This window comes from Agelaius phoeniceus, chromosome 2 (genome assembly GCF_051311805.1).
Source record: "Agelaius phoeniceus isolate bAgePho1 chromosome 2, bAgePho1.hap1, whole genome shotgun sequence".
NCBI classification, from domain to species: domain Eukaryota; kingdom Metazoa; phylum Chordata; class Aves; order Passeriformes; family Icteridae; genus Agelaius; species Agelaius phoeniceus.
Genome location: NC_135266.1, coordinates 29,169,578 through 29,191,280, shown reverse-complemented (window position 1 = coordinate 29,191,280; position 21,703 = coordinate 29,169,578). Strand labels below are relative to the sequence as shown.

Below are 21,703 nucleotides of genomic sequence, written 5' to 3'. Positions count from 1 at the left end.
TAAATTAGTAATGCGAATAATTACATGAGGAAAAAAAATAGAAAATAAGATAAAACTAAACATTGCATTTTTAGGGGGTTTTCATATTGGAAGGAAAAGAGAGAGAGAAAGAGAAAAATTGCATGGGGTCAAATGTGTCTCATATAACACAGAAAAATCTTGGTTTCCATTCTCCTCCGAAAGATAACATCCAGGACCATTTTTCCCTCTTAAGCAGCTCCTGAAGAACTTTGAAGGTTCCACTAGGTAGGAGCAGGCAACACAAGACTGGAGCTTGATTTTGAATGAGGGAGAATCTCTCTTTTTCTTCCCCCAGAGTTGTGGGAAAGAAAATCAGAAGCATATCTGGGTGCCAGAGGGCTGAGCTGTTGGGAGCTGAGCAGACAGAAGCTTTCTTGTAAGATAAGGCAGTGATCGTGCTGCTCAGCTGCACGCTGGCAGGGACCCCATTAAAAAAATCACTTTTCAAAAAAGATACAGCTGCCTTCAAAAGTGTCCGAAGGAGGGGAATGGGAATGATCAGAAATTTGGGAAATGTCACCTACAAAGAAATCTGAACTGGGGTGATTTCATCTGGAAAAGAAAATGAGTGGACATAAAATCCAAGGACTTCAAATGTTAAAAGCCTTCTGGGAAGAGGCAGGGAAGAGTTTGTATTTCAGGACTACAGCCAGATGACAGAAAGTGACAGTACTACATTGAAACAAAGGAAAGTCAGGTCAAATGCTGGCAAAAATTTTCTAACAGTGAAAGCTGAAAGCTTCTAACATTGAAGCTGTGGAAATTATTGTTTGTGGAGGGTCTAGAGTCTCCCCCACTGAAGACCTTTGAGAATAGGCTGCGCAAGCTACTTTCCAAAATAATGTGAACATAGTTTTAGCTGATGGCAATTCCTTAGCAGTTATTACATTGATATTTTAATTTATTTTAAGAAGCTGATGGAACTCTTGCTTTTGTGGTACCATTAAAAAAAAAAAACCAAACCCTTTTAAATAAATCTAGGGAAAAAAACACACTATAAATGCCCAGTACAGCTGCCATTATGAGTGAGAGGAATTGCGGATGGGACTTATCTGCTGATAAGTCAGTCATAGAATGGTCTGCATGACCAAAGGTGAGCTCATTCACATAACATAACAAAACAGAACAAAATAAAAATAAAAATAAAAATAAACATGTAGAATCTCTCCATGATGAATTAGCTGGCTGGAGTACTATAAAATAAAGCAAGTCAATATGACATACCGTTATCATTAGAATTGGAGTATATGCAGCAGATTTTAGAAGCAGAGTCTCTATGACTGTGACCAAACAGAAAGTACAAAGCAAAGCAATCCCAAACTCTGTTCCAATATCAATAGCAACTTGATATAATAGCACTTTGCCAAAACTACACAGAATATAACCTGTATAATGCAAGTCTGAATGAGAATATTATTTCTTTCAGGTAGTATCTGTATATTTGATGAAAAAATATCATAGAACCATAGAATCACAGAATATGATGAGTTGAAAGCAACCCACAATGACCACTGAGTCCAGCTCCTGTTCCTGTTTAATACCATCCCCAAGAGTCACATCTGTATAACATTTACTTCACTCTTAAATACAAAAGAAGCAAACAAATGTATCATTTAAAACATATTTTTTTCAAATCAGAATGATCTCTGGAGTCACCTGCATAAGGGTTAAAGTATGTAACAAGGTAAAAAGAATTTTGAAATTTTGTCACACTCTAAAATTAGGACTTTTCACATCATTTCATTAACACATTTGTATCTGTTTAAATTGAAGCATCCACACTAACTATCCTAGCCTTTTACAAAAGCCTTCTTCTGGCTTCCCTTCCCTTGGCTGCTGGTGTGTTAGTGCATTCCCTTTGTCTCAGAAAGGGAGTGGCACATCCCGCCTCCCATGGTCTGTCTTTCTCTCTGTCATCCTTGGGAAAGAAGAGATTTTCCTTATCCTGTAAAATGTTGTCTGAGGATTTCCTTGTGGGGATCAGAGGGGCATTTCCCTTGGGATTGCCAGGCAATGGCTGAGGCCTGATGAGTATTTGTTTCTCCTGTCATCCATTCTGAGGGGCATAATCCCAAGGAAATCAGTGGGGAGTTTTAATATGGACTTTGAAGGCCAGCTATGCCTAAGAACATAAAGGTGATTAAGAAATTATTCTACTGAAGCTTTCCCAACAATCTGGGGCTGGCATTTTTTGAAAAATAAACCAAAATAAAAATGTCTTCCTTTGTTTTTCATGAATATCAGATGACAAATCTTAGCCTTTTCTTATAGCCTAAACCACATTTGGCACACAACCGAAGGCACAGGTTCCAACCTCAGGTAAACTTATTATGCTAAATCCTCCCAGTGGTGTCATTTGGATCCCAAGCATAGTTTTGAAGTTGGCCTGATTCTTTTCTTATGTGGTTTCAACACCAGTAAGGCTTGTTCATGTATATGGGAATAGTGGTACAGCTATCTTTTTAAAAAGAGTGAAATTCACAAGATTTACCAAAAAATGCAAAGTTTAACTTTATGAAGTCTTTACAGAAACATCTTATCTAACATTCTGCTTAGATAAAGTTTTCCCTTTGTAACATAGTATGCATAGTATGGCCTTTTAAAAGGCCTCTTTTTTTATAACAAGGTGCAGTCAGACTCTAGACTGCCTGGCGTCATCTCAGAGCTGTATCCCCTCTGCACCCCACAGCTGCCCCACAATCTCTCCTTGAGCGTGTCCCATCTGCTTGGGCCCTGGACATTTGGCATCCCTTTGTTTCAGGGGCCAAATCTCCAAAGCAAGGAAGCAGATACAGACTCCAAAGGATCCACTGGCTTTCAGATCATGGTCTCAGCAGAGTGAAGATTTTATCACTCTTGAAAATCCTCTTCAGCACTCTACAATCCCCACTTCAAGTGTCATAACCACTTGCTGGCATCAACATCCTCTAACAGCTACCACAGAAGATATTGAAGAGCAACAGAAAGAAGAAAGCTACCTTAAGCCAGATGGCACACTTTAATTTTTTGAGAAATAGTACAACCACACACAAGAGCCAACCAGCACAGGAAAAAAGTAGGGAAACAGAGGGGAATTAATTACCTGGAAATCACACACTGGTCTGGGAAGGGAGGTGAGGGGAGAAGCTTTCTTTTCCTCAGAAAACACATATTGCAGCATCTTCATCCTCATAAGAAAAAAACAAGTATGAAACCTTGAGAGTGATTACCTGTGCTGCTCTCTTCCTTACCACCCTACTCAGCCACCCATGACAACAGAGCCAGTTAGAGAGTCCCAGCCGGCAAAAGGATTAAAAAAGAAAAAAGTAAAGTGGAAAAATGCCTCAGGCCCCACACATGTGACTTCACAGCAAAACCTAGAGCCAGCCCTGAGGGGTCTGGTACAGAGAGTGAAGTAATGTGACTGTGATTAGGATGTGTGGAAATTAGAAACCCTCTTGTTTTAAGAAGGCAGGTTATCTACCAAGCCTGCTCTACACTTCTTTCAACTGTAATGTGGTGAACAAAGGCTGTCTGTACAAGATGCTGTATTTTTCTACTCAGCCTATGTCACTTAGAGCTTTTTATGCTAGACTTGTTTTAAAAACTTCAATTTAAAGCAACATGAAAGGTCCTTAAACAGTAAATAGCATATTATATCAAAAACAAATAGATTAAAAAGTGAACAACCATAGCCAGTATATCTCTTTCCAGAGGAGTTTCACTTTCCACACTAACTAAAACTCTAAGACTGGCAGATCTGGGCCAGAGGTTTGTAATGGGCCTTTTACTTTTTTTTTCCTCCCTCTCCAGAGATAAATAATCAGTTTTAGAGAACTGATAAAAAGAGACAAGAATGAAAAGTGAGTGTGACACATTTATGAGAAGAATTTTTCATCTGTTTCTTAAATACAGCACCTTTATTTCAGATTGTATTAAAAAAAGAGATGGGAGAGCCAACCAATTTATGTTGTGCTGCAGTAGTGAATACATATGAATGTACAGAGAACAGCCTGGAAGAGACAGAAAATTCACCCAAAAGTTCCTGACAAGTTGAAAAAAGTTATGTTATCATTCAAGAATCATTTATTTGAAAAAGAAAAATAAAAAACAGGCCACATGACTAAAGGCAGCAGAGAACAAAAACACATTGTTTCCGGACAAATCCCCATCAAAGACATATGACTCGGGAGTCTGAAGTCAAAATATCTTCATATTTTAAATTTCCATGAGCACTTTCAAGAAAAGCTGCAGTTCTGCTAAAGGATTTGCTGCACACTTTTCATTACTGATTGATAGTAAGAAGTGGCATTAGCAGTATTTTTCCCCCATCGTTCCTCTGAAGCTAATGGAGTCAAGGATTCGTTACTTGATCTAATGGCAATAGCTTTCCAATAGACATGCACAGAATCATTGATTAGTTTGTCCTCTTCTTGTTTGCCTTGGAACACTGTTCAATTTACACCAATTAAAGAATGCTTGGTTTGTGTATTGAAGAATAATTAAGGGATGGAATTCCCCATAGGCTACTAAAAATGACATCTGACTAGAATGGTGATTACAGCATGAAGACAGCATTAGTATTTAAATAGTTTGACTGCTATATAAAATCATTACAGCACCTCACCATGAAAAGGAGCATTAGTTAATTTTGCCTATAACAAAATTAGTTGTATGTATTTGCCTGGTCACTTTAAGTAAATTTGACAAGGCTAATTTTAAAGCAAGCGATCCAGGTTTGGTGGAAGGAGCAGCAGATAGAGCACGGTTTAAAGAATCATCTTGATAGATATGTATATAATCTTCAACCAAAAATACACACAAATGAGTAACAAGAGCTTTGTCAGAGATGCTCAAATCAAACGTAAACATTAAAAACACATCGGTTGCTAAAACTGAAAATCCAAGGGTAACTGACATGTTAATTATACAACAATCAAGGTTTCACAAACCATAAACACACAAGAAATCCTTATTTGTCTGCCACTGTGGTTGTCAAACCTTTGCTACCCTTTCTAGCACTGCATGGTAGAAAGAATCATGGGAAGCAAACAGGCACCATGGAAGGAGTCATCCTTACTAGAAGGACTTCCCTTCTGAAATATCCCAAATTATTAAAGATATTGGAGTTGCCTAGCCCATCTATATAATGCCTTGTTAGACAAGCTTGGGGTTTTTTTTGGATTACAAGGTGGAGGTGAGGTTCATTCCTGAAAATACTGTTGAGGAAAGAGGGCTTTTTATCCTCTGTTTAAATTTCTCCATGCATATTAAATTCTATCTTCTAGCCTTAGATTATAGTATCTACAGCAATGATCTATCCAAAATGTGACAGCAGCATTACTGTAACATATACTGCTTGGGGCCAGTCCTGAAGCATATTTACATTTCCATAGTCTACTTAAATACAGTGTGTTTGTTTTACTAAACTTAGATACTGTAGTATATTTTATAAGGTCATCCGCCTGCCTCAAGACCTCAAATTGCAGCTACTATCCTTCCTATGAGAATTTATGCAGTTTCAATTGAAGGTTGTCAACACTCTCTTTAATTCAGCAAAGGGTTCTCTGTGAAGGAACATAAGACTTTTCCATTTAAGCCTCTAAGGGCATGTAGCCATGCTTATTAGCATGTGTACATTGTGCAGTGCTCAACTGTGTCAAAGATGCCCAAGCTCCCAAGCCCACGTTCCAAATGAGGTGATACATCTGCACAGCACAATGTACCTTTATTTGCGTGGCCCAGCACCTCTGGCCAATCTGCAGTGCCTCTTTGCAGATCAAATTAGTCTTTGGTTGCATGCTGTTCTTGTGAACATGCCTGGTTCTACAGGTCATGAATGGATATCTTCACTGAGTGTATTCCACCAGATGGGTCTGCCCTAGAATTAGGTTTGGGACAGTACACTTCTTCACATAGTATATCCACTGACTTTCCATGGGGTTTTGTTCCAACATTTAAAAAGTCTTCTGTTCTGGCTTTTGTTTTCACGTTGGACAAGTAGTTCTTGCTTCTGTACCAGACCTCCTGTTGGGATCTCCCACTATAATCTGCCTGACTAGACCCTGGGCTTTCAGGAGTGAGACTAACACTTTTTTTCAATGAATAATATTCTTTTGCAACAGGGCTGATATAAGGGTGTATTCTTCCTTCCACCCACGAGAAGAAAGTCCATTAATTTCAATAGAAACTCTCCATGCAGAAAAGGGAGAACTGTGCCCCAGGGAACATTCATGGAAGATTAATGGTGAGGAGAGAAAAGTGATACAGTACAGGCAGAACAAAATCAGAACCCACCACACAAATAAAACTGGACAAGGGTTCATTTTTTAAAAGTCAGTCAGAAACGGCAGGAAGGCTTTGAAAAAAAAAAATCAGGGCTGTTTCAGCACTTTTGCATACATTGGCTTTCTGGACACATGAATAGAAACCTAACAGTAACTCTTTTTTCGTACCTCCTTTCACAAGTCTCACTGGCAAAGAAGGATTTAGCACTTAATTCCTGTACTTTTATGTGGCAAATTAGGAATTTGCACCTTAAAAGGAAATTGCTTTTCAAACTCCCATAAATTCTGGATTCTATTTTTTTAAATGGTGGAAAACATTCCCTACGTTCATCCCAACACATAATAAATAGCACTCTCCATTACTGCTCCTCAGAAAGGTGTAGGAAACTGGACCTGGCCAAAGAGAGGTGTTTATCTTTTCTCCTGAGGAGATGCTAAGGGTCTAGACCCTGTCCTTAACACTTTTGTCTCCTTAGTCCTTTTTAGTTTAGACTAGCATGTTTGCTCTCTTTCTCAAAATCAAGTATCCGCTGAGTAAAGCATTTAACTTGAGACTTGGTTACTTGATGAAGTAGGGCATGCTGGCACTGAATAGTCCAGACCAAAGCTGGAATAAGAACAGAGTCCCAATATGTTTTATTTTTCAGTTTACCATCACCTAAAAATAAACTCCCTACACCGTTTTTTGCATCATTTCAGATAACAACTGCATGATTGGTAACTGCACCAAAGCAGGAGAAAGATGGCAAAGGAGACTGACACAGCATGAGAGCTTGCAGACAGCAGTTGGTGACTCTCCAGCAGGAAGCACTGAAATATGGATGGTAATGCTCATCCCAACACAAGGTCCCGTGTCTGGGGCACTTGAGACTGAGGTGGTGCCCACCAGAGTGGGACAAAGAACATGATCAGAGAACCTCTGAAGATCTTTTCTTCATGAGGGCAAGACAAGACTGAAAGACAAGGAAGTGCAGCCCAGTGTTCTCTCACAGTGTGGCACCATGGTTGTCAGCAAAACACCTCTCATTCTGACTGTCGATACAGAAGTGAAGACAAGCTTTCAAAAAGGTTGGTACACACCCTGACTTGTTTTATTTTTGAGTCATTTATGGCCTGGTTTCTTTGTCTCTGCACTTTATAGCATGACAAAAGACACAGGGCAGGTGTTTGGATGGCATCAGTTTTTCTCATTTAATCTATGAGGCACCATAAAAACAGTCGATGAGTATGGAGCATGCTCTGGATGTGTCTAAGAGTAAGTGGCTCTTTACTAACATGTGAATTTAGTAAAGTTAAACTCTGTGGAATGGAGATAAATGACAGCAGCAATTGAAGTTGAATGTGATATAGAAATCCAACTAACTGAAGACTGTCTGGAAACAATTATTCATAAAGCTGCTGACCCTCTCTTTCTTTAAAGAGTTAAACATTTGGATCAGTTAACTGGCAGCTGCAATAATAGGCATATGCTCTAATCTTTGATCCATAGCTGAATTTTCAACTCTTTGTATGAGAAGCAGATCACATAGATTTGCATATTTTTAAGGATCTATAGGGAGAAAAAGAAGAACAAAACCTGGCTTTCCAAGACACCACTTAGAGATCACACACAGTGTCATGGGTCCTCCCAAGTACACTAATGTTCAGAGCCAGTTGCAAGACTCAAAAATTTAATAAATGGCCCTAAACTGTGACATTTGCATCTGAAGATTAATCAAAATTCCTCCTCGAACAGATTCTTGCAGCCAAGGTTACATCATAACTCTTCAGAGAGTTATGTACCTCTATCCTTAAGATCCCATTTCCACATCCAAACTTGTGTCAGAACTTTCCTAAAATCTTAAAGAGTCCAGAAGTAATAAATAAATTTAAAAATGCTTTGTAACTAAATGAGAAACTGTTGACTAGACTCAAATTCATGAGCAAGTAAGAGATTTATGCCAAGGTCTTGATATTTTCTTAGATTTGGCAAAACCTTTCAATGTTGATGAAAATTTGCAGAGAGAAGACAACCACGAATCACCCCATGAATGGAATGGATGTAATCAACCAATTTATTTGCATTTAAAGTTCATTTCTTGTTCATCTCTGTTTTCAACACCAACTGAAGGATGTTTCCTAATCATACATTTTGGATCAACCATCGTACCTGTGGCACAGATTTCCTCCATTCAGTAGCAGTTCATCAGGGAGTAGGTCCTACTGAGAGAAGGGAGCAATATTCTGGGTACTGTGAAGAAGTAATCATCCCTGAAAACGTGCTCAATTGTGTGGAATGTTTCAACATAGTCTTTACTTGATTCACACTTTACAATAGGCTTTCCCTCCTGGTTCACCTACACAACAGCCTTTGACATCAATGAAGATGATGAGAGCAGCTGTTTGTTATTTGTCTGTGAATATTTCCTATCATCCCAAGCAAAAGTGCAGACTACTGCATGGGAGTATGCAGAAATGTGTGAGACAGGCAATGCAAAGAAGTCATTCTCCAAAAAGCATTCTGTGTAGATTTCTTGTAGTTGCCCACAGTAAGCCATATGGGGGCATGGGGGATTTTTAGAAGCCTGACTGACACAGGAGGCAGCACTTCCAGGCACTATCTGTCTTGTCCTATCTGCCTTGTTAAGTCCTGGCAAAAATCGCATGAAGAGGAAAGGAAGGTGTTGCACATTCCTGGGTAAGGTTTAGTAAGGAGCTGGCGCGATGTGATGGTGAGTGTGATCAGACCACTGGCAGGTGAACCAGAATTTGAGCCTTGAACAATAATTTCAGTATCTTATAGAGGGAGAGAATAGAGCAAGAGAATAGCATACAAGTTTTAATGAGAAAAATTGATTGCTGATGCAGAGGTTTTGAGAAGGGACCAGCCTGTGTCCTGACAGCACATACATTCCACACAGTAAACAGATTTCAAAGTTACCCAAAAGCCAAAATAAAGGTTTGCTGCTTTTTGTACCTTTCCAACAGCAGTAGTTGGTACTCTTCTCTCACCAGCATGCCATGTGGCAGGCTTTTCAAGTTGTGGAAGCATTATTAAAATAAAAGGCCAAGTCTTGCCTTGCTTCTTAATTAGGAAGAGCTATCGATCTCTACAGAACTATTCTTTATTGTTTTCTGTGCTTTGTATACCTTTTGGTGTCTCTTCCCAATGGCCTCTGAAAGATTTTTGATCTCCTAGAACGTTACATTTTAGAGCATTGTGTAACCTGCTTGTTTTGTGAGAAGGCAGAGTGCAAAAATTGAGAAATTGCCTTATGTGCTGCATAGTATGATTTCAATTATTTCACTTAGTTATTGCTAACCGTATTTTATAAATGTCAACACATTATATTTGTTCTGCCCATTGAAATTATGCTTTCCAATTAATTCAAATATGTATTCTGATATTTTCTGTCAATATTACAATTGTACAAAATTGGTTATATCAGTTAGGAGAAGCATCTTAAAATTGCCTCCCTGCAATTTATTCTTGGTATCTTAACTTTGTACAGTACTACAAGATCATTTTGCTCATGTGCTGAGTGGGATCCTAGTATATCACTACATTCAGTCAAAATATTGTAAGTTAAAATAAGAATACCTGTAGATTATGAAAATGAGACCAAGAAAGTAGCATTTCTAGTTACATAAGCAGAAAAACTGGAAATAATTTCAGGAAAAACAGATTAGAATAGGGATATTTGGGAGGCATTTGTCATTATTGTAGACTACAGTGAAAGAAAAACATATATCAAATCAGAATTACTTACCTTGAATTTAAAATGTTAATAAACCAAGACATTAGCCAAGAGAGAGTATCACCTTAGTGGTTTACTCTGAGGCAATTGCCTACACTCCCTCTGTAGTTGAGACAGAAAGAGACTCTAACAGTAACAGAGACTTATTTTCATATGGCCACATGAGATACCATCCTATAATGGCCATATGAAATGGTTGAACACAGGTCTGGAGGTGCTACCCATGATAGACAGGGAAAGAAGAGTTATCTGAGACTAGATAGCTAATTCTAAGACAGCCACAGCAATTTATAAAGAATCCTGGTCTGTACATGAAGTGCCAAATTTTAGAAAACGAAAGACCCAACTAATTTCTAAGGCATTTTCATTTATTACAGACAGATGTGCTAGGGATGAGTATGCCTGTTTGTATCTTGACATAGATTTCATAGGCTGGACCTCAGCTGACAGCTCTGCAGTTATGAATCTTGAGACATATTTCACTTCAATTTAGGAAGTTTTAGGAAGCTCAGGGTCTTTATTCACAAAAGCCTATGAGAAATAGAGCTTTCAGATTTTAATTCTTCATTGGAAATAAGAAAGTTAGTGAAATAAGGATACCCACAATAGGCTTTCTATGGCTTTTCCTTTCAGAAAGCTAGGACAAACTCAACAGCATAAACGCTTTTCGCTTTGATGGATGAAGGTCATGGAAATGATTTCTGATATAGTCTCCATATCTGGGCCTTAGGCAGCTCTAGTGAACATCAATCTCATATCCATACCATATCAAAGGGATGCTTGTCTGTGTCTCAAACCAGACATATATTTCTTTAGTGAATGCAGTACAAATTAAGATAATTTCTTGGGTTTGAATCTATAAACACACCAAGTAATGAGCATCAAAGTTCATTGAAATATATTTTAAGTCACAAAGCTCAGTAGTTTTTGTGAGCATTTTTTTTTCTTAAAACTGACCTTCTTTTGAAATATTGGGACTGAAGGCCAATCTACACTGGCCAGGGAATTAAACAGGACATGGAAAGTATTTGCCCCATTTCTGATGTTCTAGTTCTGTCTTTCAAAATAATTAAAGACTGAATTTGCCATACGGCAGTTTCCGTCTTTCTCAAAACAGAAAGGGAGTGGGAAGAAACAGAAATAAAAATATATAAAAGAAAGAGCAGAAAAGAGAAAGGATTGCTCCAGCCCTTCAACTTCCCTTTATGAAAGGCAGAAGACCAAAGGGTTTTCACTTGATGAGGGCCAGACCACGGTTTAGGATATAAACCCCGCTCCTCTTGGGTTGTGGTGCTGAGCACTCATCCTGTCCCTTTGCTGTGACCTGTCAGGGGGTGGATTGCCAAAGCACTAGGGAAGGATTTCCTGCAGGACCAGCTCCTCACCTGAACATCTCTCTAGGGACAGTGCCAGTCCGAATGGGTGAGAATTTAACCCATGTGTGACAGACATAGTGCAAAGGAATGATACTGGGCTTAATAAACCAATCAAATAAGATGTACTGGTATTGGCTGTAGTAACCTAAAGAAATATCCTTCAGCAGAACAGCAAGAGAATACCAGTTGAGAGACAAGCCTCACCTGTTGGTGAATACTATTCTTAGCCTGGACTTTGCACAAAAACATTGCAGAAATCCCCACAAAGCCATATACGGTGGGTCAGAAGAGTGCAACAAGCTAGCAGAGGAGTTAAATTAATCTCTTGCATTGTGTCTGCTGCTGAGAGCAGTGTAGAAATTCCTGTGCCAAAGGCACTTTGCAAAGAAAATCAGAGTATGGCCTTTATACAGATTGAAGTCTCTAAGGAGGAAGTTGTAGAGTAACTTGAGAAACTCAAGTGCAGTAAATCACCACAACCGGATGGTGTTCATCTGGGAGTTCTGAGGGGAAATAAAGTGAGAAAAAGCCAAGATACTGACAAGACTATGCCTTCTTCCCTTGAAAAATGCAGCAGCACAAGAAGGCTGGGAAGCCCTATTATGTTGCCTGTCTTCAAAAGGAGATGAGGAAAATCCTGGAAATAAAAGAGCTTTGAAGTTTGCCACAGTTTTAGGGAGACCAAAAATACTAGTTCTGAACAACAGCTCAAGAGAGAGCTTGTTGGACAAGAACACCCCATGAAGGTGTCCTTCAGTCTCCCAAACCACTAAGGAAGTTACCAGGGGGGAAAGTGCACTCAGTTACTTTGAAAAACCAGTGGAGCAGCCTTCAGAGGAAAAGTGGGATGACAGAGTCTTCTCAGAGAAAGACAACCAAATGATCCAAAGATTCTAAAAGTTATATGGAGGCCAATAATAAGCAATTGTCACAGAGAATATTAAGAAATAAAACTGAGAATAATACTTGATGATGATTCCATCCTGGAATGAACTACAAATCAGTCTGGAAGGAGAGAATATGAGAAGCTTTTCTCTTTCTATGAGGCAGGGAAAGGTGAACACCCAGCAGTAGGTATCAGGACTAGTGTCATAACAAATAAATGAGTCTGAATCCCAAGATCCAATGCATTCAAATCAGTGTATCCAGAATCCACCCAAGATCTGGATTCACATGTCACACATGTGGTTCCCATCTTAAAAGAGGACAAATCAGTTCCTGGGTTGAAACTCCTGAGGTTTGTGCTCTGAGGTTTGAATACTCCATATTCAAAGGCTTCAGCCTATAAAAGAGTTACGTATGAAGTATGGGGGTGGGAGGAGTGCATGTGTACACATAGCATGCAAAGGAAGCAATTAAATGTAAATGCAAAACAATTTAAAAAGTGATCCATGGCAAAAAGTGCTCTGATGCAGAGACTGTAAGTATTTGTTCTTTACATTAACTTGCTGTAGCTAGCTGAAAGAGCACAAGATTACAAATAATGGACAGTGGGAATTTTGCTGGTTTGGTAGCCTATTTACAATCAAACATTTTAAATTATCTGGATTTACATGGCTTTGTACCCTTCCATTTTCTCTCCCAGTTTTTTTTTTTTTTTTTAGTTCCTGTAGACTAGGCCCAGTGTACTGAAGGCAAAGCATCTCCAGTTTTAATTCGCTTTGTCTCTTGAATCCATTAGATTTTGAAAGCTTTCAAAGGAAGTCACAGGTAGGAATTAGAGAAAATATAGAAAGTGGGACATTTCTGTCTAGCTTGTATGTTTCCAGTGTCTAAAAAGAAAGCTTTTTTAAAAGCAAACTGTAGGAGGGTTTGTAAAAATAGATATTTACATTTACATATTGGGACAGATCCTCAGCTGCCATGGAGCAGTATTGCTCCATCCTCTTGAACAGGGCACAGCTGAGAACCTGCCTCTCACACATGCACATACATGTGTGGAATATGTCCAGGATTCTGTATTTTTCCAAGTGTACAGAAATCTGCTTCTCCCTCCAGGTACTTTTGCCTGTGCACTAAGTTGTGGGAGTTACAGCTCCTCTGTTTTTAGCTGAGGGTAGTGTCTTCAGGGAGGCAGGGTGTGAAGGAATGTGGAAGTGTTAGGAGAGGGACGCATGAACAAAGAAACTCCGAGAAGGTGATGGAGAGAAATAGGAAAGAAAATGGTATCCCACATAGCCATGCTGTGCCAAGCAATGTCGGCATTCACAGCAACAGGGAGTTAAACTGTGACTATGTAGCAACCATGACTTTTGGAAAACACCTCAGGTGTTTCCAGCTAGGTAACAGGAATAGCAGGAGACCTGCTACTGATAGCAAGGTGGAGAAAAAGGAGCTCTGCGCTCAGCTGTGCTGTTGCAGGAGTCACATAACACAGCACAGAGAGTAGGTGTCACATCAGATAGTGCTAATAGGTGCCAACAGCCACCTTCACCCCTTTCCCCTCAGTCTTTCCCTGTGTGAGAGTCAAGTGAATATCAATGTGATACAACTCTGCATGACTGTGTGCTTCTGCCCACACAGTGGGACCCTGGTAGTGATTCAGACTCTACTGGACTTTGGACACATAATGTACACTGAATATCCATAATAAATAATAATTACCACAGTAGGGGGCAGCAGCCAGCTGTGGAGGAAGAGTAGGGCCAGCTGCTGGAAGAGATGTAGGCACTGGCTGAGCATGCAAGCTGGGCACTGGGGAGGGCGAGAGGGCCATGGCTGGGAGCCAGTGGCAGTTTACTGCCAAGAAAAGGGAGATAAAAGCACAAAAGAGTTTCACCAGAGGGAGCTGCTCCTGGCCACCCCTCAGCAATCGGTAGCGGCCCTGATCCAGGAGGGAAGGCTGATGGCAAACAGGAGCATCGCCAGCCTGTGAGCGTGGCCAACACTGCTCACACGTACCGTGCTGGAGCTAGCACGACGGGTGTCTGTAAGCCAAGCAAGCCTGCTGCAGGGAAACAGCCCTAAACAGACCTCTGGCTTGCAGGAGACCCATACCTCCTCCAGAAACGAGGACAGACCCATCCTGTTCCCCTCAACATCTCCCCAGATGCATGTCCAGCTAGAGCAGAGTCAATACTCCAGAAATGAGTGCAGATCCAAAAAAGACAGATAGATACATGGTCAATGCTTTTCTGAACCCCCAATGCTCAGGTCTCCTTGATTTCATCTACAGAGAAGTGTCCTAGGAGCACTGAAGATCCCCTAACAGCAGGGCTATTTTTTGTCTGAATTCCTCAGAAGGCCTGACACAGTGCTTAGGTTCCCCAGGTGGTATGATAAACACAAAACTGCTTTTGAACACACTGCACACACTCAGCAGTCCAGTCATCCAGTATAACAAAAATTTATCAGAGATTTAAAATATTTTTCTAACCCCTCTGAAAAGTAATTTCAAAGACCAAATCAGCTCACCAGTCTCATTTTCACAAGGACATTCATGGCATGCTCCTCACACACTGGCTTCTAAACATGAGTCGACAGCATCCCAGGGTCAGCTCCTCTCTTTGTCCCACATGGAATACTCAACTCTTGCACCAGCACAGTGTAACAATTAATTAGCACATGTTCTCTGTAATAATTATAACAATGTGGCACATTTGCCTTGAATTTAGCGTAGTGATATTTATCTTTACTTATATTCATATCTTACCTTCAAACAAGCTTTCTGTGCCTGGTTATTTTTCCCTGAGTTTAATTGCAAATAGATAAAACCTGTTTGCTTTTCTCTCCCAAGGAGGAGTATGTGTCTTTCCAGATTCTATTCGCATCCACCAGGAAAAGTCACACACAACAATTGAAGCTCAGTTGGGCTTTTTTTTTTGCTGTGTTCCTGGTTGGTTGAGGATAGGGGGTGTAATATGGGTGATGTTAAAGTAAAGCTGCTTTTCCTCCCTTTCTCAGCATAGCAGATGACGAATTTTTCAGTCCCAGTAAGAAGAAAGGGCTCTCACCTGAATATCAGTTTATGTAGCCCACAAGAGAGTGAAAAAATTGATAGAGGACAACCCAGGCAAATAAGGTATGGTATCAGGGAGAAACATCCATCATTTTTGTGGGTAGTAGACAAGCGTAATCCATATGTGAGCTCAAATGCAAATTCATGAGCAACAAAAAGCCTATAGGTTGAACATATCTACAGCTCAAACATTAAGAATCATATTCTTTCTGAATAACTTATTTCTGAACATCTGACCTTAAGAACCAGCCTCAGTTAAGCACTGGCAAACACCAAGATGTGGAAGGAAGTTAGGGGTGTTGCACTACTTTGAAAGCTCTGTTTTGAACCAGCTGTCATTACAAATGTCTGCTGGTACCCCGCCTTAGCGCACAGCCTGTCACGGTTGAGCATAATGAGACTGAGCCAATGGAGTATACTGAGCTATGTCTTCTTGCATGTCCCTGTAGCTCAAATTATCCCTTCACACAGCCATAACAGGTAAGCTCTGAACCTACTTATGCCACATTCTAATTGGTTTCATTTAATTTGTGTATATGTCTCTCTGTGTTTGTATATACATATATGCATATTTATATGCACATATGTATATTTGGACATCATTATTAAAAGTAAATATGCATACTGTCACAGATTATTGCTATGCTTGTAAGAGATTCTTAGAGTAATTTGCTTTATTATACAATAAAACCATAGAAATTAATTGCCTTCTTTAGAATAAATAAGAAACACAGGACTCATTGTACCATATATGTTTAATAGTTTGGACATCTCAGTGCCCACATAAAAACAAGGAAACATATATTTCAATAGGCAGTACAATTATTTCAACAAGGAACATCCATCCCACACTCATAGAAATATGAGATTCAGCATCACGAGATTCTAGAATTATGTCATCAGCTGCACGAGTTTCACAGCTTATCTTTATGATTTTATCTTACAGAAGTAAACTCCAACAAAAATGTATAACACTGCCAAATGTAACAGCACATTCATGTTAATACTAGCTGTAAAGATTTCAAAAAGGTGAATATCAGCATTTCTATACATATGTGTGCACTTATGTATATATACACATGTATACACGGACATGCACATATAAATGCACACATACGTGTCTGTGCTATGTATATAACCTGTCTTTAGAGATGCCATTATTTTATAAGGTTAATTCCAAGTACGTTAAACTTGAAAACAATGTTCTATACAGTTTACCCATTTAAAGAAATCCCTACAGTTTACCATTTAAAGAAATCCCTGGTGCACAGAAGATCGAGCTAGCTGAGTTCATTAAGCATCATCGGATGAGGCTGCAGGTAGCTGAAACATTCCTTAATAGAAATTTAAAGAGAGCAGATTAAAATTATATTCCTCCAATCCAACAGAACACAAAGGTAAAGACAGTCAATTACAACCAAGATCTCATCTAGCACAAAAGGAGTACTGTAGTTTGTAGATCAGAACTTATTGCCTGAAGTGAACAGCTAGGCTTGTCTCTGTGTATATAATTACTTTCTACAATGTGCTCTTCTAGCACTCAGATGTAGTTATGGAAGATGATGTTTTCCATAATGTTAGTCTGTTATGTTCATGACCAAGAGTTAGATAATCTCAACAGCATCAAAGATGTTTTATCTGTGCTATTCTGTCTTTTTACACTATGAGAAATAAAAAAAAAATGCCATGTACTTTATTTTTTTAATTCCTAGGTTAACTGTTTTAGTAGTGTTTTGTGGATCAATAACGTGGCACTAAGGAAGCGGTTCAAGTAGGATACCTGTGTGCCTATTCAGAATGCTTGCAGCTTTCCCCTGGACAAAGTGACAAGACACTAAGGGTGCTCAGCTCTAAACCAGATCTGTTGTTAGATCAGAGAAATGCACCACATCTTTAAAATCTCATAACTAAAAAAGCTACTGACAGGCAGTTGTGTGATGAGAAGAAATGAAGAATAACAAGAAGGGTGAAAGGACTGCTACAGTAGGAAAGATTAGGTGAGCTAAATATCTATGAGTTGCCTTAATGCTAACTAAAGACAACATCACACTAGTTAAAAGAGATCAAAGAAGGGAAAGAAGGAAATTTGCAAAGGGACATAAATAGAAGAAATATGATGACGTTAACAACAGGGAAAAACTCCTGACAACAGGATACTCTAGACAACACAACCTCTCCCTTGAGATATGGCATCACTTAGGAAATTTAATCTAGGTGAAAAAAAACTCACAAAAATATGCCATAAGAAACAACCTCATAGTGTCAGGAAGATGTACTGGATGACCCAAAAGATACATTGCTAATTGGTGTGCACCTGTTATCTGTGATTTTCCTTGCTTGTATGGCCAACTCATCATTACTTGTCTGTATTTGGTTTCTCTGGGTCCCATCCAACTCACACTGCAGTCAACAGAAGTTTCCGACAGGAGCAATAGGACCTCAATGTCTGTTCCAAGTCTTTGCTGTTCTAAAAAGAAGAGGGGAAAAAAGCCCACACAACTTTGCAAGAACTTAATGCATCCGGTGTATGAACCCATATGCAACTGAACCCTTAAATTTTTTTGTATATTTAAACCTGTGTTTATCCTTAGAGATATCTGAGGAAATGTGCATTTGCTTTCACTTGGTGCAGCTAAAATTTTTGCTGGGGAGGAAACTTACAGTTCATCTAAAAATACCTTCTAATGAAAAACTGCTTTGGTCATGGAAGAGTGAAGAAAATTCTCTACACCAAATTAAAAGTAAATTCTATATATATTACACAGAAATGGCAGAGACCTTTCTATTGCTAAAGCAGTAATGCAACTGATTAAAAAAACTAACCATGAATTCTGAACTCAAGACCATAGTTTTCAAATACTTTTACCCAATGTCTTATATATATATAATCAAATTGTACTTAAAATCCACTTGCTTGCAGGTAGGGAATCACTAGTTTGTGGCAGCTCAGTGTTGGCCCCTTGAGAGACACAAATTTCTGTGCAAGTGGGGCTGAATGTTCAGGGATCAGAGCTGTGTTGGTGCTGTCCATATATCTAGCAGCTGGTATTGTAAATCTTTAGAGCAACATTTCTGAAAATACTAAACAGACACTTTGGTAGCCAGTATTGAGCCTGTGGCTATACTGCTTCAGGCTGTGATCTTGTCAGGTTTTACAAGATAAGTAGGGTCAGGCAGGGTCACTACTTGGATTGGTAATTCTAAGGAAAGGCAGGAGCTGCCGGAAGTGTCTCAGGTGATAGAATAGCTGTAACCATTTTCCCTGAGCCTTTTCTAATATCCTGATGAAGGCATAATGCCAAGCCATGACACAAGAGCAAGATCCTCACCCTCTGCAGCCATCAAGTGCATCATTTGCAAAGGGATCTTTCCCTGGCCTGGCATGGAAGTCTGAGGTGCAGTATGTGGGAGATGGCAAAATTCAGGTGCTGCATGCACACTTGGTCCTGCATGAACAGCATGTAAATGTTGGGCTCCAGCATGTTTCATCAGGAAGGGGGTAGAGGTGAATGCCCTTTCTGACATTTTTGGGAATGCCAGTAGCTCCAAATTAGGTTTTGTCCATGTCTATAAAGCAAAAGACAAGCCTATTGAGTGAAGATCCTATCCACTAACTTTCAGCCTCACACACTTCTACAGAAAGTATAGAAATACATATAGATAATGAAATCCTTGCCCAATGGTCTACATTGCCAAGAATTTTAAATTGCAAGTTAACCAATTTCTCCTCTAAAGTTCAAACAATAAATAAAATTCTATGTGAAAAATGGAGCCTTTTATTCCTTTGTTAAAATCTGATCAGAGTAAACTACAGATGTTAAAAGGCATTGTAGTTCAAAGAATTAAAAGAATCTTACAGGGTTTGTACAAAGAAAAGAGTTTTAGAGAATAATATGGAAAATATTATAATGCTATTATATAAATCAGTGGCACATCCTCACTTTGAATACTGTCTTCAAATTTGGTCACCTCATCCCTGAAAAAAGAAAGTAGAAATAGAACAAGTCCAGAGAATGGTAATAAAAATGATAAAAGTCAAAAGGATGGGAAATTTCTTGAGAAAAGAGAAAGAACATAAGCAGTGCCTTGTCTCTCAGGAAAAATATATTCTCATGGGTCATTCATAGATATGGCTCTTAGGGACATGGTTTAGTGGTGACTTTGGCAGTGGTAGGTTAATGTTTGGACTTGATCTTAGAGATCTATGATTCAAATCATACTGAACTGAACAAAGCCTCTCCATAAACTTAGACCGCATGCTGTTGTCTCAGACAATCTAGAAAATGTCCTTGGACCCCAGCAGTTCTGGAAAGCTCTGGGACCTTTCATGAACCAGATATTGTAGGTATTTTCCTCAGTGTACCCTGTTGTTTTAAAGAACTTTCAGCCACTGGAGGCCAATCTGACTCATGGACAGTGGACAGGACACAGAGCTACATATTAGAAACACTTTTCCTTTGTTAAATCATAGGATCATAGAATGGCTAGGGTTGAAAGGGACCTTAAAGATCATCTAATTCTGATCCCACCACCATAAGCAGTTATACCTTCCATTAGAGCAGGTTACTCAGAGTCCCTTATAACCTAGCCTTGAACATTTCCAAGGGTGAGGCGTCCCACATCTCTGAACAACATGTTCCAGTGCCTTACTTAGAAACTCTTATAGTAAAGAGTTTCATCATAACATCTAATCTAAATCTATTCTTCTTCCTCTTATGGCCATTGTCCCTTGTCCTGTCACTTCATGCACTTGTGAAAAGTCCTTTCCAAGGAACTTGACTACACTCCTAACTAATCTTTTGGGTCTAACTTTTAGAAATTTCACTTTTCCCTACCTTTCTCTTCTGAAAGGCATAGGTGGTTGAGAGATAACAATCCATTGACTTTACTGGCAGCTTTTTCAGTTTAATCACTCATGTTCCTTGAAAATGTGCCATGTGTCTATTAAAACAGTCTCAGTCCCAAAGGGCTTGCACAGTCTCCCTCACTTTGTGTGATGGGATCCCCAGGCTTCGTCAGAGTTCTACTTAAGCATGACTATAATATAAATAACATTTTGTCCTCAGAATCTTTGAACTTAATTAGCAGCAGAGGAAAAAGTCTTTCCTATCCTGCAAGGTGATACAATAAGGTATTGAATTTTAAATGGATGAAAGTAATTGCTTTTCCAAACAATGTACAGCTAATTAATGGAACTTGCTATCACATGGTTAGTACTGAGAGAAACAGCATCATATTTGTAAATGAGAAGTCAATCTTAGGCATAAAAGCAAATCTTCACACAAAGCTCAGGTTGGGTTAAATTCAGTTGAAAGCATTATGCAGAAGATCAGATTAGATTATAATAATGGTTGCTTGTAGCCTTAAAAAATCTGTGTTTTACTAGCTGCTACTATACAATGATGTCCAATCATCCCAGCAGTTCATGGTATGTGCCAATCAATAGGCAGTGTCAGGACAGCACCTTCACACATGGTAAACCACCACACTGGGCCTTCAGAGGGTCAGGAAAGTCCAGGAGGCTTTTCAAAGTGGTGACTGTCTCATCTCTTTCTAGAGTGGGACAAATCCTTTCTCCTCCAGCCCTGTATGGGAACCTTGGAGGCATCAGTCATACTCATGCTAGCATGGTGGGTCTTCAGCTCTGTCTGCAGGTCTGCAGGAATAAGATGACCAAGTCCAACAAGGTAAAAAGGGCAAAAAAGGTTTGGAGGAAGGTGAGGAAATCAAAAGGTCAATGGCTGCAATTAACTGTATCTCATGACTGGTGTGACAGCACACACTGGAGTCCCAGTGCCACATTATCCAGACCTGCATCCCTTCCATCCCCATCCAAACCCATTACCACCCACAGGAACCTGTGGAAGCAGAAGGTCCAACCTCAGATGCCCATGGTTGAGTTGTATAATTGAACCTTGGAACGGGACAACATTCCCCGTGGACAAGTGTGTTCTATGATGTTTCTGGCACTCTTTTCTACTTGAGATATCCTAAGGTGGGAGCAGAACCAGGAGATCTCATTTGTCCTTATTGCCTTATCTCATATTACCTTACTGTGGTGGGGCATGATAGATACCCGATTCATCTCTGAACTGTTAACAATATGTTCATGTTGGCAAGGTACCAAAAGAATAGAGGCACTTTTTGACATGATTGCACTTACCTACAACTTCAGTCATCTTACGGGCCCCCCAAGAAATCAAGGAGGATGTCTTCTAGTGAATAGCTGTGCTGGGGTCATTTCAGTTAAGGGAAGTTGTTTCAGCCTTGTGGGTTCAAAAAGTTATCTCCTGGGGGGAAAAGAAAACAAAAAAAATTAAAAGGGGCAAATCAGCACCTTACACT

At 39.5% G+C, this 21,703-nt stretch overlaps 2 protein-coding genes across 40 annotated transcripts in view; one reads left to right on the top strand and one right to left on the bottom strand.

The window, feature by feature from the left end:
• Positions 1-21,703, top strand: part of LOC129117135 (uncharacterized) — a 63,269-nt gene that overhangs the window by 7,438 nt on the left and 34,128 nt on the right. Inside the window, exon 4 of the mRNA XM_077173381.1 lies at positions 6,987-7,355. The gene's annotated coding sequence lies outside the window, so the exon portion shown is untranslated. The remainder of the gene's footprint in view (positions 1-6,986; positions 7,356-21,703) is intronic.
• The window catches only part of LOC129117132 (uncharacterized), a 66,255-nt gene that overhangs the window by 10,646 nt on the left and 33,906 nt on the right, over positions 1-21,703 (bottom strand). For 17 of the 39 annotated variants that reach the window (XR_008533809.2, XR_013180855.1, XR_013180853.1 and 14 more), the window contains 4 exons: positions 21,522-21,648; positions 17,673-17,825; positions 8,437-16,692; positions 3,104-3,188 (listed from right to left, as the gene is read on the bottom strand). The gene's annotated coding sequence lies outside the window, so the exon portion shown is untranslated. The other 22 variants (XR_013180829.1, XR_013180840.1, XR_013180838.1 and 19 more) reach the window with 5 other exon arrangements.